Below are 20993 nucleotides of genomic sequence, written 5' to 3'. Positions count from 1 at the left end.
GACATTATGGCTCCTATTTTCCTGGACTGTATGCTTTACATATTTCATATTTTGTATTTTGCTAATACAGAAAGTTGGGTTCTATTAGCTTAAAATATTTTGAGTATAAGAACAGACTCTGCAAGATGTTGGGGATGATTTTATTGACACAGGGCTGAAGATAATGTCTTACGTAAAATCATTGTGCCTTCGAATAATTCCTTCTTATTAATGTTCTAAATTAACAATCATACCAACTTAGAAACATGGGAAAGAAAAGAAGAATGAAGAAATCGAGATGCCAATCATTTTGTACATTTGACTTCCAAGTATTATGAAAACATTTATCACTGTCATATAATTATTAATATTATTCCTTTCTACTCTCAAGAAGTTTTCTAGTTTGGAAAATGAATTATATAACCACCCTACTCCTCCTATGGCTTCTTTATATTTAAAAGTATTATTGAGCCATCCAAAAATTGTAGGACTGGAAAATTTTTAGAATCCGAATAAGCAAGGTGGTCAAGTATTATTGCTTTCTTTTTTCTTCTCTTTAGGAAGAAAATGAACAAAGTTTTAGGTTATGCCATAGGAAAATATCTTACTATGTTTTAGGAATAATTGCATTCTTCCATTTTTCCTAAAAAGTAATTTTTAAAAATGTGCATGTCTCTATGTTTTAATGTTGAAAATTGCATAATTTCACAACATAGTTTGCTTGTTACAAAATTGAAACTATAGTGTTTTGTACCTACAAGTTTTCAGGCTTGATTTTTCAGGAAAACTAGAAAGTGAAAAAAATCCAAAAAAAACAAAAGCATAATTGAACAAACAAGAATATAACTACATAAAAAATGTCTAAAATAGAAGACCTACTTAAAAAAAATTTCTATAAAATGGTACCTGAGTAGGAATAGAACATGAATATTAATTATTTTTAAAATGGAACTTGACTTTATACATATATATATATTCTTTAATTTACTCATGACTCTTTTTAAATATATTACAAAGATACAAAAGCATATATTTATACATTTAATCAATAATTTTCACAAATACTATCTGTACATGAAAACAGGCATTTATATAAAATAGCTCTGAAAATCTAGAACTCAGTGAGTGTACAAATAGGAAGACTCTCTGAGAAATAATTCTGTCTTAAATTAGAAATGGACTGGGCTTTATAACTTAGTTTGCTTATTACATTCTTTGCTTATTTGCCTCTCCCTCTCCTGTAGCTCCCAATCAGGGATCACAACATTTGCTCATCTTTACCCGCAAAATCTAGCATCAAGAAAAAAGAAATGAAGCTGAATAGTTTCTGTAGGTAGGGTAATCCTTTGACCTTGATGGTAAAATGTTACTGCCTTATCCTGGGCTATCTGCAGTATTTGACATTTATAGCCATACTGTTTTTAAAGTTAACAATAAGGTCATTCTGTTTTTCTGTATTCCACATATTTGGAGTAAAATGCCCTTAGTGTGTCCAAAGAAGGAAGAATTATACCTGTGAAAATCAAGAATGACCCAGAAGGTAGACACCCCCAAGCTGAGAAGTCCAGAAAAAGCTCATTTGCTTAATGATAGACACTTCTGTAACTAAGCATTTTCCTTACACTGCTTGATTTTTGTTTTTGTTCTAGTTGCTTCTATTACTTGACACTAAATGGATATTTGTTTGGCTAGAAATGGCTAGAAATCATCTTATTTTTAAAATGCTGGGATATAATGGCCTAATAATCCTTCACACATTGCATGAATTAATAAAAAATTTGTTTCCTTATTTAAACTGAGCTAATGCATGTGGTTTCCCCTGTCAGGAATGGAGAATGTTGGTAATTTCAGAGAATTTTTGAACTTCATAGTAGAGCACAATCTAATATGGCAGTCATATTGGGGGTATGATTGGCTGTAGGATGGAAGCAGGTGGTAGGAAAGAGTTACCAAAAGGAAAGAAGAGAGAAGCCAAAGACAAGCCATTTTACCAGATTGTGACTTTAATAGTGGGATATTGTTGAATATATGCCTAATAACCATTTGTTCACCTTTCTGGTTCACAGAAACCTGTGTAGAGTCTACCAGCCTCAGGAAATAAATTATGATATACATAAGTCAGCATTTTCTTAGCTATGGAATATGAACCAATTGTGAGTCATAAAATTAATTTGGTGGGTCAAAACCAATTGAAACAGTAAGGAAAATATCAAAATGCTTTTTTTTTGATATATGGTAAATACAGTTCATAGAATTTCTGTTTTTATTATAAATATAAATTGTGTATAAAATTTTTTATTTACAAATAATTTTCTTACTGTGGGATACTTTTAAATTCACAGATATAAGCCAACCATGGAAACTCTGTCACAGGTGCCATTGATATGTCTCTTGATGGACAACAGTCGTGTCCTGATCATAGATCTTCAAGGGGATTTTTGCTAGGTGTTTTTAAGAGAAAAATTTATTCCCTTACAGGAAGGAGAGCAGAGAAAGAATACAGGTTATTTTTCTTTTTAACTCATCTGCCCTTCTTGTTGGTATATTACTGCATGTTAATTAATGCTTAGATCCATAGAAAATAACATGTGACTATTACACTGAGGATAACAGAACAAAATGATTAAAAAATCTGCATCCTTAATGACATCATTAAGTCACTGTGCTGTGAAATGGCCCACCTTCTTTCTAAGTTATGTAATAAATGTCTGAATTGTTTAAACCATTATTTTATTGTTATTATTTAGTTTGCAGTGAAAATTGAATGACTATAAGTCTAAAGCCAGTTATGCTGAGAACAAATTTGAAATTATTTCATACTTTGTCTCCACTTCCATTGTCTTTATCTTTTACCATTTGCCCCTCTTTTACTAAGTCTCAGATTTTAAATTAATACTTGGCAATACCTATATTGTGTTTACTTCACTATTACTAGATAAACCTGCTCCTTTTTCAGCTCTTATTTCTGTTTTGTCTTGCTTTTGGTTTTGTTTTTTAATAAATTGTGTTTAAGGTCAGTTGCTTCTTCCCCAATTTGATCTTGAGGCTACTACTTAACCGGATTGACTAATTATGGGACTCAGTGTCAAGAATTTTGATCATCACACCTTGGATATTATTCAGATGCAAGTGCTGACTGTCCTTTAAATGGTTCTTTCAAAAATTTTTTCCAAATCCTTTCCTTTGCTCTATTAAATTACATATTTCTTAACATATTCCATTTTATTTGTTCTTACTCTGTACCATGCAGAATCATAAGCTTTGGCCTATAAAAAATATTAATTTTCATGGTAAATAGAGTGAAGGTAGAATTTAATTTTAATGAAGCTTGGTGTAACAAACATTCCACTCCAATGAAATAATACAAAGCAGCGGCTGGGGACCAGCCGTGTCCCATGCTCTTTTACTGTAGTGAAATCTTGCTATAACCAAATAAAACAGATACATCCTTGAAGGTTTTGATAAACTTTGCAAATCTTCAGATCAGGTCTTTCATACTCTGTATTAGCTAAAATGCAAAAAACGTTCATTCTCTTTGGAGGCTCATTAGCTTCTCTTTGAGGCTCTGCCGAAAATTCAGTTCTCTGTCAACAGACAGAGGTGATGTTGTATTGGACTAATTTGGTCCTAATGCCATTCCTTCAATATAGATAACCAAAAACATCAATTATGTTTATAACAATATACATTCTTTATTAAAACATAAAAGTATTGAAATACAGTTGTAAATTATACAAAAGGAAAATTTTAAAAACTAGGGCTTTAGATGTTGGAGATTCCTTTCTGATAAAAATCAGGTAAATAATTCAACAGTTTCAAGAGGCAAATGATGACATAATGATAAAACTCCCAGTAGAAATCTGTAGTAGTAAAATTATGAGCTATATTATCTAATAAAAAGAGTAGAAAGGGTGATATGTTCACATAATTTTTGGCAACAGGAAATTTAATAATGTCAATGCCATAGATTTGTACAGGTGTCATAGTTACATGAACCTTAGGGAAACCAAATATAACCAAAATATTTGCCTCTAATTAATCAAGATGTGATCAGAAATACAGATAGACTCCTTTTCTAGACTTCACTATAGGCAAAGCATGATTTGTTAGCCAAGTAACTTCAGTTTGGGTTAAAATAAATTCCTAATTGTTTAACATGAGGTTGGTTTGCATAATTCTATGCTTAAGCTATGAAAAAGGCACAGGAGGATAAATAAACCTGGGTCATAAATTTTAGCATAAAAGTATCGCAGGGTACAAATGGAATGAACATGAGGAACTCTTTCTGTAAGCATTGTAGAATATTTTTGAGTGGTTTGAATTTAGCTCCAATAATTATAATGTATTGTATTTAAATACTGTGTGTGCATATTGGAAAGGCAGGTAAGAGGTTTTCAGGCAAAATGATGAGCATGAAGTAGCAAATTGTTTAAGTTGTCAGAATGTTGTATAAAATAATGTTAAGATTTTAGATTCAGTTTCTGCATAAGCAAAATGTTTTGTTCTAGAGATTTAATCATTATAAATTAAGCAATTCTTTCCAGCATGCCTATGTTATACCAGGTATTATGATAATCTCTGGAAACATAGTTATTTTCGCTAATATTATTATCTTAAAATCTACTAAAGGTGTATCCTATGTGAAGGTACATGCAATTGGGCCCAAAATCCAGATACATTATTAAATGTGTGAACATCAAGCTTCAATTTACTTATAATTCAGAGGATAATATTATTGAAAAAGTTCAATAAAGTGATAAATATGTGTGAACATGTGTATATCTCTCATGTGCTTAAGGGCTTAAGCATTTAATAAATAATAGATGATATGAACACAGAAGTTTGTATTCAATAAGAAGTATTTATGAGCTACTGTTGTTCTAGTACAAACAGTTCTTAGAGTAATAAACGCAGTGCCTAATCTATATTTGCTGAATAAATGGATGATCAAAGAAATAAATGAATTATTGGATATATAAGTAAATCTTTTCAGCTACATATCAATGTAATAATAAAGACAAAATAGAAAGAAAGGGGGACTTTCTTACTCTGAAATCATACTGTTGCTGATATCAGAATAAGCCTCCCACTGAGACTATATAAAATACCTGAATAAAATATAAAAAATTTAGCCCTTTATAGCATTGGAAATCATCCAAGAGAGGCAGGAATTTGAGGAGGCAAGAACCTTGAGACAACGGACTGCATTAAGTTGATGCCTATTTTGGCCACTTTTTTTCCCCCAGGTTGTTTTCTGATTTCCTGAATGGGGCATAAAAAGGTGCAGTCTAGGGTTTGTGACACTAGCATGCTTTGAGAGAAAAAATGGAATTTCAGGGACAACAATACAGGAAGGGTCTGATATAATGGGCAAATTTTCCTTTTGAGCAATTTGCTAACTCTGAGACTTAGGACAAAATGAGCATGCTGATAGGTTAAAAAGCAGAGCCTATAACAGTACCATGAAATTGGTGACTATAACTGAATCTAAGTCTTACAAAGCAATGGGCTGAGATGCTTGAACTCTATTTCCTAAGAAACTAAACAGACTCATCTTGTTTAGTCATAACAATAGAGGAAATAAGATGCATATTGAAAATACTCCATATTATAGTAAAAACAAAGAGGAAAGGAGAAGAAAAAAAGAAAAATAACATGTAAGACAAATATAAAATAAATAGAAAGCTGGTAGACTTAAACTCTGCCATATCAATAATTACATTAAACGTAAGGGTAAACAGCCCAATAAAAAGGTAGAGACTTTCAGATTGGATAAAGCAAGCAAGACCCAACTGTATGCTATTTATAAGAAACACACTTCACATACAAACTCAAAAACATATTAAAAGTACTGTAAAAGGATGGGAATCTTTTATGGTTTTCATACAATGAGAATAAAATACCTTTAAGAGAAAAATGCCAGTGGGTAAAGATAACACTGGAACAATTACTTACTTATGTGAAAAAAAAAAAACCTAGTTTTACACCTTATATACTATATATATGCTAGACTATGATAAGTTAAAAGTGAATGCTCTAACTCCTAAAACAACCACTAAAATATCGAAATGAATGGTTATGCTTAATAAGACTTCAAAGGATATAAAATAAAACAATGAAGTTTTAAAATAATTTAGAAACCAAAAAAAGACAAAAAAGAAATAAAGATCACATGGCTCCAATAAAAAGCAAGTGGCAAGATGATTTATTTAACTATAACAACAGCAGTAAATACAGTCATCGTAAATGGTCTGAATAAATCACTTACTAAAGATCTATTTTCAGATTGAAGAAAAAAATGAAGACTCAAATATGTGTTGCTTACCAGAAAGGAACTTCAACTATAAAGTCACAAATGTGTTAAAAGTAAAAGGATAGAAAAATATATACCACAGTAACACTAATAAAAAGAAGTCTGGAGTGGCTATTTATATCAGAAAAGTATATTTCAGAATAAAGAATATCACCAGGAATTAAACATGTCATTTCATAATGATAAAGGGTCCAATTCATTGAGAGGGCATAGCGATCCTACACTGCTAAGTACCTAACAACAAAGTTCCTGAATATATGAATCACAATATGATAGAACTGTAAGGAGAAAGAAACATACCTAAAATTACAGACTATAGAAATTTATATACTATTCTGCAAATAACTGACAGAACAAGGAAAAAAAACTCATTAAGAATATAGAAAATCAGACAATCACATAATAAGAAATGAAAACTACAGGTGAATATTCTTCCTGGATATGTATGTAAAAAAACCTAAACAAAAATTTTGCAAACAAATTCAACAATAAAGAAAAAGAGTACAGTAATGCATTATGACTCAGTAGAGTTTACCCCAGGAATGTAAGATTAGTTTAACATCCCAAAACTAGTCATGTGATCTACCATATTAGCAAACTAAAAGAGGAAAGCCATGTAATAATCTCATTAGGTGCAAAAAAAGAAATGATAGCATCCAACATACATTCAAGACAAAAACTCTAAGGAAAATGGAAAAAGAGGGTAACTTTCTCTACCTCATACATACATACTTCTTCAAAAAACCTATGGCTAATATTATACTTAAGAGTGAAAAATTAAATGTTCCCCACTAAGTACAGGAAAAATACAAGGATGTCCACTCTCACCACTTGCATTCAACATTGTTGTAGGGGTGCTAGAGAAGAGTCAGGCAAGAAGAAGAACAAAAATATTAGCCAATCATATCTTATAAAGGACATATCCACAATGTAAAACAATTTTTCAAAACTCAATAAGGAAAAAAATTAAAATGGCTGAGAGACTGATACATACATTTTATCAAAGAAGGTATACATATTGCAAATAAACACAGAAAAATCTTGTTGATGTTAATGCTTAATTATCACTAGACATTAGGGAAAATGCAAATTAAAACCAGGAGATACTATTACACATCTGTTAGGCTACAATTTAAAAATACTGACCACACTCACTTTGCAAGGATGTAGAGAAACTGGAATTCTCATACACTGATTGTGTGAATGTAAATTGTACAGTAATTTTAGAAATCAGTTTGGAAGTTTCTAAGAAAAGTTTTTAATAAAGCACCACATGTACCAGCTATTCCACTCTTAGGTATTTACTTAGCTGAACTACTGATATACACAAAAACATTGATAAATAGCATAATAATTATACTGGGTAAAAAAAGCCAGACCAAAAGAAATACATATTGTATGATGCCATTTATAAAATTAAAGAACCCAATCTATAGTGACAGAACACAGATTGGTGGTTATGTGGGGACTGAGATGGGTGTTGGGAAAGGAGCGGAAGGAGAGAGGGATTATAAAGGGACATGAAGAAATTTAGGGGGATGGTAGATGTAGATGGTACATGTCCATTATCTTGATTGTGGTTACGATTCCATGGTTTTATATATATACATATATATATATGTATATGTCAAATTTTCAAATTATACCTTTTAAATATGAATATTTTATGTTTAAATTCTATGTCAATAACATTGTTAAAAAATATTGGGCTGGCCAAAAATTCATTCGGTTTTCTCCATAACATCTTATGGAAAATCAAAATAAACAAGAAATAATTAGAAACATACAAATATCTAGTAAAATTAAGATAATACATGATGCTAACATCAACAGGAACTCACCATTCGGTAATGTATATATCATGTATATATATATCATGGTATGTAGCAGAAATTTGAAAGTGTTTGACAGCTGAATTTTCCAGGCTTTTCCAGACGTTTGATATGATATAATGGAGATAACCAGGCTTAGATTATTACAGTGAAATTTGTTAGACTAAAATTATGAAGAGGCAAGTGCTGGAATGGGATGAGTGTTGCAGAGAGTCAAGAAAAAACTGAATTATGAATTAATTCAAACATAGTATTATAAAAGTAAAGAGGCTATGACAAGATAAGCAAAAAGAAAAAAATACATAAAAATATTGCAATGACAGGGCTTCCCTGGTGGCGCAGTGGCTAAGAGTCCACCTGCCGATGCAGAGGACACGGGTTCGTGCCCCAGTCCGGGAAGATCCCACATGCCGCAGAGTGGCTGGGCCCGTGAGCCATGGCCGCTGAGCCTGCGCGTCCGGAGCCTGTGCTCCGCAACGGGAGAGGCCGCAACAGTGAGAGGCCCGTGTACCGCAAAAAACAAACAAACAAAAAAAACATTGCAATGACAACTGGAAATGCCCTGTTGTTACAGAGTTTTTCTTTCACATTTTCAAACAAACCACATATAATTATTTTAACATGTTATTAACGGTTATGTTGAACTTACCAGATACATTTTTAAAAAAATATTTGATGCTATCCAAAATATTCCCATTATTTATTTGTTTCAATTTGGGTCAGCAGGAAAAGATGAGTCCATAATAATTTTGGTTCAGATATTTATTTTGTATAGTCAATATATTGTTAAAATTTTCGAATGATATTACAAAGAAACTTTTGAGAAAAGTTACTAAGTCTCAGTAAATCAATACTAATTTTTAAAATAATTGTAAACTTTAAGCATTTATATTTATAAATGGAATTTTATTTCCCTTTATTAAAAAAAGGGCATGCGATTTCTTATCTCTAAATAACATTGCAAATACAATTCAAAGTTTACAAAACTTAAAAATCAAATTGGCTATTCAATTTGCTTTTTATACAATTACCTTCAGTCAGACGAACCACAGGGATAGGTGAAGCACGAATTACTTTTGTTGAGATATATCTTTATGGCATTAATTTTTTTGACTTGTTTAAAATGGTATTAATTAACACCATAGTAAACATTGATTCCCATTCACCTCAATGAAAAATCATTATTTATCTCTAAATGGTATTAAAAATAAATTTAAATTGTTGAAAAAAATCCAAGTACTTCGCTTTCAACTTGACCACTACATTTACATCAAACCTTCGAAAATACTATAGTGCTAGTGAATATGAATAATGAATATATCAACTTACATGATATGTACTCAAACTTCTTATTTAAATCAAATTTGATTTAACTGTATGTGTTTAAATCACATGTGTTGTATTATAAATTTCCCTTTTTTGAATAAATATTATAGTAAAAATATATGGTAATCCCATAGGAAAATACTGATGGTTTACACTTGAGGCAATCAATTTTACAAAAAACGATACACAAGAAATTAGCATGCTTAAAACAGTGTCTCAAATTTCTCATAAAGGCTATAAAATTATATCTTATTTTTGACACTAAAATTTTTTCTTGTTTCTTCATCACAAATGTAGTCATTTGCTAAAGCTGTCTATTACTTCCAAAATGAAATATTGCACTGTCAATAAATGTGAAAAATGTGATGTGTTAGACACAAACAAGATGAGAAGGGAATGGGAATGGAAAAGAAAGAAAGAGTAAAACAGCTTAACACATTGTAGTATAAACCCTGATAAATTTTTTTTTCCTTTTTTATAGTGCAAGTGCCTGACTTAAGCTTTGATTGCCTGGGCATCCACTTCATAGAGACATCCCTTTCAAAGACTGCTATTTCAAATAAACACATTGCCAGCCACAGACCTAGATAAAGAGCCAGGCTCTCTCCACCTACTGAAGCTCCTTTGTTTTAGAGATTTTGGCTGATTTTTATAACTGACCATTTGGGCCACTTTTGTTTTTTCTCTTCCTGTGCTTCAGATTCTCACTCTTACATTTCCAATTCACCAATGAAGAGTTAGCCTGCAAAACCTTAGGCCCCTACCCTCCACCCCAATAAAAGCAGAACCCCAGGCCTTCATGTGCTCTCTCTTTCTATCCGAGACCTCACTGTGTGGCCTTAGGTGTGCTGTGTAATTTTCAGGTCCTGTAAGCAATACACCTTTATTTTTTCAAAGTTTCCGAAGGTTATTGCTGAAGGGCATCCTGCAATCATAAGAACCATGAGGTCTGGTCCAACCACAACATTGCTTATTGATAGGCAGAGACCAGCACAAAACAATTGGCACAGTTGGCAGGATTGCACGATTGCCCTTGCAATAATCTACAACTTGGTTACTAATGAATGACCTAACTCAGATGGATAATACCATCTGGGAAAGGAGCACTGCTTGATGTGGGTCTGTTCCATGAACATGCTATGTGTTTTCACAAATTGCTTCTGTGGTGTGTTGCCTGCAATATCCAGCCCAAAAGGTCACAGCTGCCATAATAATCCAATGATCTTTTCAGAGTAGTGTGACCAATGTCATATGGTCTAATGAGACAATTAGACCACTATTTACAAAGGTCTTAATTGATTATTAATGTAAATAAGGATCCTTCATGCCTCCAGACCAAGGAGAGCTAAGGAATGTAGATTGAATTGCAAGGATATTGTTACCACCCAAGGAGAGGCTCTGGGCTAAAGAAACAAGGAAAAGATTCCTGTAGGTGAGGAGGATGGCAGACCTCTGCCTGCAAGCATTGGGTCAGAGGGTTATGCCCAGAATCCATGTCCTAACCCACAGCAGTGAAATAGCCTTGCAATCAGAAATCAATGGCACCACCAGGGGGAAAATACAACACAGGCTTGTGGTCTCTGTGTCACCACTTTACTCGTTACTGTTGCTCCTCATTCCCTGACCTGATGGGATATTATGGGTCCAATACCTCATGTGATGTTACTAAAAATTAATGGACAAACATAAATATCCTGAACATCTGGGTCAATGTCTCCTAAGAACTCTGAGGAGGTATACTTGTTCCTTGATCAATGCAACCCCCCACGGATGCTTCCTGGGTATTATTCAATGCTATGCATACCATCATGCCAAGACTCTGGTATCACACTCCATAGGCCTAGGGGCTTTTCTCAAAAACCTTGTGCATATTGCACTGGTAGAGGCACAGCCCAATCCCAGAGAGACCTTGTGGGACACACTGTAAAGGAAAGCAGTCACCCACAAAGAAGGCTCACAGTGACACCATCCAAAATTTTCCAGGAGCACTGTATAAGATGAAGGTAACAGGATAAAAACAAGAAATAGAAACTGAGATAAAAAATTACACCTTAACTGAAAGTCAAACCTTTCTTAAAGATTTATGCATCTCCTAGGAAGGAGAGAGGGGGACTAATTGACTATTACAGGTTTTCTTGTTTGCTTGGAATGGGCTCTGAATTGTTACAGTTGCTAACGTGTGTCAAATGACTGGTATCTCTAAACACCCTAAAATCTATAACTTTCTTAAAGATCCAGCGAGGCTCTATGCTCATTTCCTTCAAGATACCACAGATCCTGAGCCCCCTTAGCTTTCTTCTGAATGGGGCAGAACTAGAAGCATGCCTCATGAGGTGTCCCTGCCACCAAGGGGAAAGCTGGCAGGGTTATCAAGTCCCTTAGTGAGAAGAAAGAGGGAAATGGGAAGGCACAGACCCCTAGAGCCACTGATATTTGTAAGAGGGCCCTTCTTCTCCTCACTTATTTGTCACCTGGTACCATGTCCATCCTTCCACCACAGTGATCAGAGCTAAGGCTCACAATAAATAGAAAGCATTGGGATGAAGCCCAAATCCTGCTGTGCAAAATTGTCATGGTACAATGGGTTTATTATTTCCATAACCATAGTAACCCAAATGACCCCCTCTTCTTTTCTAACCCTGAAAAGGCCCCATTTGACCTTGAGCCCAGAGAATTATTTTTTATAGGATGCTCCCTTAACTACAAGGTTGTGCTACTACACTTTACTGGAACTGCCAAAACCCTCCAAAAAGCTTTAAAATGTCTAGGAGAAAACTTACATTTTTTTCCTCTGTCTCTTGAAGATGTAAATTTACCATATCTTTGAAATGTAAGCACTCCATAAGGTAACTTAAAATTACTTGCAAAAGACAAATACAAATCTTAAAAGTCTTTTCCACAAATATTAGTAAAAAGCTTTAGCCATTGGAGAAGGTAACCTTAATTTTCCTTATCAGCCAATTTGGCAGAAACTGTTATTTATAAACTAGTGACTTTTATATTGTTGTACTTGACTCATGGCCAAAATTTTGGAATGGAAGCTATAGGGTTTTTGTTTGTGTCTGTCTTGTGTTTATGTATGTTTGTAGATGTATGTTATGTATATGCGACTTTTTTTCCTCTGTATGTCTGGATGGTACTGCCAAAATTAATTTGTTAAAGAGTTCTATTTAGCTGATTTAAAAATAATTGATTATGAATAAGCACTCCAAATATTCAAAAAAGAGAAACTAACCCCAACGTTTTACAAGTCATGTGATCTGGCATAAATTTTGGTAAAAAAAAAATGCTAGTTTAAGTTTGGTTTAATTAAAATAAGAATGTGTTCAGAGTTATCAGCATTAAACATAATTCACATAAACTTTTATTCTACATGGGTTTACTAGTCAAATAATTCACGTTATCTTTATTTCAAAAGTTGTCAGCAAGAAAAGTAACTTGGGATGATAACTGACTTGATCTAGTGTCTAATGAAGTTTCCACGTGTCATCTAAACATAATTTTGGGTAGTAAATGATTTAAATAGATACAAGTAGGCTAAGAGCTTTTAGGTGACCTTTTCGGCAATAATCATGTGTTACGGTATGTCTACTTAAAAATAGTTTCCTAAATCTCTGGTAACTTGTACCCTTAGAATTTTGTTAAGACATATTAAATGATGGGAATACATTGAATGTCTAGATCATTTCTAAATGAGATACAATCCTGAAACATTAATTGCGAAACAATTCTAAGTTTCCCTACTTTGACCTTATTACTGAGAAATGAAAGATATTTGGTCCTATTAGTAAACATGTTTTATGCTACACTGCAAAAGTGTCCTATGAATAGATGTATGTTTCTACAAATTATTAAACATATTCATAAATTTGCCAGTCTAAAGAATGCTGGTGTAACACTGCACAATTTCTTACTTCTTAGTTTTCACTAGAAATTGTTTTTTAAGGGTTAAGAATTCTAATTAATATATGTAAATAAAGCTACCATAAATAATAAGGGAAACAACTCTGTATGCAAGGAAAGTAGAATGTATTTTGGCTAAGAGAGGGTATGAGCTATGGAGATGCATTTTTGTTAAGGGAAAAGAAAGTAAATTGGTCCTAAAGCAAAACTGGTTATTTCAGAATGAGGAAGAAGAAAACAAAGGACAAAATAGTATAGAAAGTTGGAAAGAAAGAGATATTTTTACCTTCTGTGGCCAAGTTGTCTAAAATTGATTTTTTATTATAAAGTTGTTTTGTTTTTTTAAAAATAAGCTTTAATATCAATAGTATGCTTATGTAGTTTTCTTTCATCTGCTAAGAGAACAAAATTTTCTTGAAACATTGTTCTGCTCCTGATAAAAATTATGAAAGTTTTTTCTTTACCTTTTAAGTATAATAAGCTAGAAAGAAAAGATTTTGTGTTTTATCAAAATAATTTTCTGTGCTTTATACTGTCTTAATCAGGTCTTTGATTTCTTAACAAAACAGAGTCTTCTCAATACTAAATGATTTAAAAGTTTTGCTCACAACTATGTAAACTTTTGTGTTTGCCTTTAAAAACTTTTGTCACTTTGGTTAAGTGATAATTATTATTTCATAATGATCTGTAATCCTATTTAGTCAACTGTCCAAAGCTTTTTGATATTTTTGACAAACTTCCTAAAATCAAATTCTAAATGAAGTCTTTTTGACCTTGAACTAACTTGGAGTTTTCCAGAGGGTCCCTGAAACATCCCCAAAGATTCATTCTCTCTCCTTATAAAAAGAGAGACATTAAACTAATTAGGATATTTGATATGTTAAATTACATGGGGAACATTGTCAAAAAAGAAGTAATGTTAAAACTTCTATATGGATATCTTTGCATGGATATATGCTATTAATATAAGTGTTCCAGAAATTATATAAAATTCTTAAAAGTCTAATATGTAATATCATCAGTCATAATTCTAGTTATCATCCTAAAATCTTGTGTGTCATAGAAATAACCAAATTTCCTTGTCACCTGCATTATAACGATCTCTTATCAGATCTTTAACCATGGGCATTTTTAAGCCTTTTGTCATTTATATACAGTTATTTTTCTACTCTGATGTTTTTGCAAAAGTGTTTCATCTTCAAGGAGATTCATGGAAAAGACTCTAACAAGTACAGGTTTCTGTTAACCTTCAGATATTATCACTGAACTAGGTTAGAATTTACATAACTTCAAGGAAAAACTAGATTCATAAAATTGTTAACAAAAGATCAAGAATTAATTACATGAGACTAAATGAACTGATGAGGATAATTATATGACTTTTGTTTGAAAGGTTGCTGGTTCTTTAATCTTTTGTTTCCCAGATTTAAATAAATTTTTCTTTTTCTAGTTACGACTTACAATAACTTGATCAAGTGTATCTTTGTGAACAAAGATGAAACAATTATTTTCTCCCTACCTTTTCCTTCCAGCGTTCAGGAACTCTCAGTGAGTATTTTTATTTTCATGGCAATATAGTTATTGCATAAGTTCAATAAGTATCTGTTTTTCTTGTAACAGATCACAACTGAAAACATGGGTTATATTACCAAAGCTTTGACTGGAATATCATATTTGAGAGAGACATACATATACTCAGATATGATCAGACAGCTTTACAAAACTAAATTTGACTTTATGGAGCCAATAAAGCCGCTTGGGAAAATCTACCTGGTACCTTGCTTACAGTGTTTCAGCAGATTTATGAGTTGAATAAAGAAGGTCACTTCCTGGCAGGCCCAGGAACCTCAGGATATTTGGGGGATCTCAAGAAGAGAGGAATTCACCCAAATCTATAGGTATTGCAGGCCAAGTCTGCTGGCAAGTTCTTGGCTTGGCTTCCTAGCCTCAAGAGACTTAAAAGTTCAATCTGAGTTTTCTTATGAAAAGTTAGAGCAAAGCAGCCTATATGGTTAATCGCTGTTCTTGCTGCACTTATATAAGGCCAAGTTTATTGAGATTAGACTTATTTTTGCAAACAAATCAATCTTACTTTGATTATCTCCGATAGAAATGGGGTAAATGTAGAGAGAGAAAAATATATATGTTTCAATGGAAAACTATAGTACACCCTTGTAGATATCAGATTCTAGTCCTGTTAATTGCCTTTGTGGTTTTGTTTTATATCTGTTAACTGGACTGGATGCTGAATTCTTCTCATTTCCTCTAATATCTGGCTACAACTCTCCAAACTAATGTTTCCATTTTTTTCCCTTACAACTTGAAATCATTGAGAACTAAAACTGCCCTTTTCCCAAAGCCATGCAGGCTAAAGTGGGACAACTTGACAAAAACTTCGAAGAAATTACCACAACAGCTCATGTATAGACAATCTTCATGCCTGTTGCTGTGTGGGCCACTCAGAAAGATCACCAGAGACGTTCAAATGGCAAACCAGGAAAATCTGTGATTGTCACTGTCTTCCCTCACTACATCTGAAGATAATTCAAGCCCAACATTTAGAAATCTCCTTGATTGGATGCCTTCAAAACTCAGAAACTGGGATCATAATCTAATCCAATGATTAACTTTTTTTTCTTTTGTTTCCATGAAAGTGCTTCTTACTAAATACCTGATGCAAATAATTGTGCCAAATGGGTCTTACTTGGGAAATCCACCTGTTTCACTGTCTCCTGAAATGGGACAAACCCCTATAACTGGACTGATCTATTCCCAGGACTAAGTCACTGGTTTGATGAGATATGGGGCAATCTACCAAATCAGAACAAGTTCAAACCTGCTTACACCAGATGACCCAAGATATTAAAATATTCCACAACATTACTCAAATTTTTGAACAGATTCCCAGGGCCCCCAAGATCACTCACCTATTTTCCCAAGTTTGAAACAATGGTTATGGATTAGATTTCAAACTATCGCCTGTGTAATTATTAGAATTGCTATTATAACCTTACTTAGACATGCAATTTCTGGGTTACAACACATCCTACCCCTGGCCTTTAGCTAATCAACTTCCCAGGCCATTAATGTCTTTAACTCTGTTGATTGAGCATCACAGGGTAGATTGTAGTGTAAATTCTGACAGTTGAGTTTTGTTTTCGTGTTTTTTCTTTTTTGTAATGCAAGTTTTTTAAGCTTTTGGGGTTTTTTGGGGCAACATTTTATTAACTTTATTTTCTTTAATTAAAAAAATTAACATATTTATTGGAGTATAATTGCTTTACAATGTTGTGTTAGTTTCTGCTGTATAACAAAGTGAATCAGCTATATGTATACATATATCCCCATATCCCCTCCCTCTTGTGTCTCCCTCCCACCCTCCCTATCCCACCCCTCTAGGTGGACACAAAGCACTGAGCTGATCTCCCTGTGAGATGCAGCTGCTTCCCACTAGCTATCTGTTTTACATTTGGTAGTGTATATATTTGACTTAAGCTTTGATTGCTGAGCCATTCACTTCAAAAAGGCATCCATTTCAAAGACTGCTCTCAAGTAAATATGTTACCAGCCACAGGACTAGGTTAAGAGCCAGGCTGTCTCCCCCCCAGTAAGGCTCCTTTGCTTTGGTGACCTTGGGTTTGATAACTGACCATTTGGACTACTTGCTTTTTCTCTTCCTATGCTTTCAATTCTTGCTCTTATGCTTTTAACTTATCAATAAAGAATAACCCATGAAACCCTAGGCCCCCACCCTTGACCCCAATAAAAGCAGAACCCCAGGCCTGCATGCCTTCTCTCTCTCTCCCCTTCCCTCCCTCTTTCTCTCTTTCTCTTCCTGAAACCTACATACATACCTACCTGTGTGGCCTGAGGTGTGCTGTGTAATTCCTAGATTCTGTAAGTAATAAACCTTTATTTTTTCAAAATTTACTAATGGTATTGCTGAAGGGCATCTTGAAATCATTCTTAATGATTCTTAATCATTCTTAATGTGGTTCTTAATGAACCACAAGGGCCAGTCCAACCACAACATTGCTTACTGGAAAGCTGAGATGGGCACAAAACACACATGAAATTGCACAAAACTCTGAAAAGGAGTTTTGTATTTCATGAATCTATTCTCCACTGGTATGATATTCAGTAGCGAATACAAAGTATTGCTGCTAATAAGCTTTTAGTACTACCTGTCTTAGCAGAGGCTTTTTCCGTTAATACTGATGCCTTGGAAAAGCAATTTGCTTTGTGGAATAAAAAACAATCAGCACAACCCAGACAGAGAAATCCAATTTTATCCTCAGACAGGCACAAAGCTGAATGCCTTCCATTTTAATGACTGACAGCTTCTATTTCTTTATACAAGTATCATGTAAGAAATGAAAACAACTGCCAACAGAAGCACAATCCAGCCTATAAGCACTGGTAGCATCCTCTATGTGGACAGTTCTCTACATAGGCACATACTGAACTCAAGCCCAGAGAAAAATGCCGCAACCTTAGGAGTTCTACACAGTATTTCCACAACAAAATGAACAATATTATATATAAGCTAATGTGTCCTTAAAGAAAACACTAGAATTATGAGAAAGAATTTCTTGACAAACTGTACATAGTAGACCCTGAGATTCCCCAAGTGAAATAATTTCTCTCTGTGGGACAACATGACATGATGAACATATTTTGCGTGTGTGTGTGTGTATGTGTGTGTGTGTGTGTGTGTGTGTGTGTGTGTGTGTGTGTGTGTCTGAGAGAGAAAGAGGGAGGATGGGTATAGAAGTAAAGTGAAAAGAGAGCAGAGCATGATTGCCTGTTACATGACTATCTTTGAGGGCTCAATTCTTCAGTAAATTTACTAAGAATTGTTTGACGGAGGGTGTTCTTGTGGAAATCAGTGAAAGAACTATATTTCATAATTAAAGAAATTTTCTAGAGCAGAAAAGAGACAGCAAAGGCAGTCAGGAGTAAAAAGGCAGAGAATGTAGACAAAAGAGGTCATAAGCAGATATTGAAGAGATTTGCAGAAATTGAAGAAATGGCGTAAAGCGTAAGGAACTGGAATTGAGGTTTAGATCAAATTTATACTTTCTGGATCCTTTTTAAGAGCTACCTAAAGTGACCACTGTAAACTACATTATATTTCTATCTTGAATAATTCAGTTTGCAACATAATTTCATTTGCTACAATGGCTTAGACCTCCTTAAGTTGAAAAATTTAAATGCCAGCTCCTGCACACGTGAAATCAATTTTGTCAGCACAGCCAACTAGTTAGTGAAAAATGGAAAACAGTTTGTAAAGGGGGGATTATCCTTCAAGATTCATTATTTTGTTTTGCATATTTATATTAATGAGATGAGAAAAATTAAAGTAGCATTTTATATTTTTGTTTCAAAGTGAATAGATGTACATCTATTATGGAGCTCAAATTTCTCTCTGTATTCCAAAGTAATCTGGGGCCTAAGCACATGGTTTTCAGCTCATGGTTTCATTTTGTACCATAGGCCACATTTAGTTTACCTCTTTTCCAGTGGAAGCCAAATTTTTCATATAATTGAAATCTTAGAGAAATGAGCATGGAGGCACTAATATCTTTTAGGTTCCAGTGTCAGGCTTACCAATAGAGCCTCATAGTTAGTAAATTAAAGAACCAAACTTTGGATCCCTTAAGGCTGTTTCCAAAGCATATTAACTACTCATGATTCAATGTTGATAGTGAAGTCAATGATTACTGAGAGGTTCTGGTAGAGGGAATTTATTTTTTAGAAGAATCTCTTATTTATCTTATTACTCTTCTCTCTGTCTCTATCTATATACATATAATTAAATCTGTGTTTTCTGATGAAACTTAGGGAATACAGTTATTCATAGACATAACGGCTTTAAAACTGATTGCTATTATTATTGTTGGTTATAATATGAAGGCATTACAATGTTTCAATATTAGACTAGTTAGGTAGACTGTTAGTCCAGGGTGCCATATTTGAATAACAATATTAATTATTTTGAATTCATTTATTGTTGTAGTAAAAGTTCACAAGACACATTTTGTTGAATATTTATAGAGGTAATGGTTACTATAATTAGTTTAGCTTTTAAATCTGGTGTTTTGAATTCATTTAAAAGTGAGGAAATATTTTCAGTTACTAGAGCTTGCTATAATTAAAAAAATTCTATATTCTAATTTATTTTTCTTTTCCATCTGTTGCTTTCATAATTGGTCACTTTAGACACGATGATATTTCCTTTCTCACTCCAGGTTTTAACCTGTAGTCTCTAGAGTCAAATGTGTTTGATAAAGAAGATGTGGCACATATATACAATGGAATATTACTCAGCCATAAAAAGAAACGAAATTGAGCTATTTGTAATGAGGTGGATAGACCTAGAGTCTGTCATACAGAGTGAAGTAAGTCAGAAAGAAAAAGACAAATACCATATGCTAACACATATATATGGAATTTAAGAAAAAAAAATATCATGAAGAACCTAGGGGTAAGACAGGAATAAAGACACAGACCTACTGGAGAACGGACTTGAGGATATGGGGAGGGGGAAGGGTGAGCTGTGACAGGGCAAGAGAGAGGCATGGACATATATACACTAACAAATGTAAGGTAGATAGCTAGTGGGAAGCAGCCACATGGCTCAGGGATATCGGCTCGGTGCTTTGTGACAGCCTGGAGGGGTGGGATAGGGAGGGTGGGAGGGAGGGAGACACAAGAGGGAAGAGCTATGGGAACACATGTATATGTATAACTGATTCACTTTGTTATAAAGCAGAAACTAACACACCATTGTAAAGCAATTATACCCCAATAAAGATGTTAAAAAAAAATGTGTTTGAATACTGTCTCCTTTACTTATCAGCTAGATGTCTTAGCAAATTTACTTAAACTTCCACAGCCTATTTTCTCATTTACTAACTGAATGCTAGAAAATGTAGCTCAAAGAGTAGAACCTATAGTAAGCACAAAAACACCCACCACCATAATCAACATATTATTACCATTGCTATAATTAATTGAAAATATAATTAGTGGTTCACCTCAATTAGAATTTCATATGGTTTCTATATGTCTGTTTTAATCTTATCTAGCATTTAGTTTATGCCTATTATTATTCTGACTATGGTGAAATCAATTGGTTGGTATCTACCTCCTGAAAAGAGGCTTTAGGGTTATACAAATAAATTACACTTATTTTTAAAGAAGTACTCTTATTATGTCAGAAATAAACTTTTTCTTAGGAAATGTATATTTACAAGATCAATATAAAAATAAACTTAACTAGAAATTAATCAAAGAAATAGAAGGTCTTATCTGGAAAAGTGACTATCATTGAGTATCATTAGAATTTAAAACAAAAAAAAAAAAAGTCAAAGGCCTAAGCAGAGACTTTGGCCCTGGTCAACTTGATTAGAAAGAGTTTCAGATGGTATTTAATATACATCTGTAAGACTAATACTTTTGCAAATGACTTTTAATATAGTCTTTCACTTCATATCAACAATGTTTTAGTCCTGATTGGCCTATTACTTCTACCTTCTGAGCTCTGTGGTCATTGAAGAGAGGAATTCTTCTCCAATCATTCCAGAATTTTTTCCATTACAAACAGTTCAACCACATATTCCGTAAGAGTGTCTGTT

This window comes from Grampus griseus (assembly GCF_964374135.1).
Source record: "Grampus griseus genome assembly, chromosome: 11".
NCBI classification, from domain to species: Eukaryota; Metazoa; Chordata; class Mammalia; order Artiodactyla; family Delphinidae; genus Grampus; species Grampus griseus.
Note: the sequence above shows the minus strand (reverse complement) of the source record.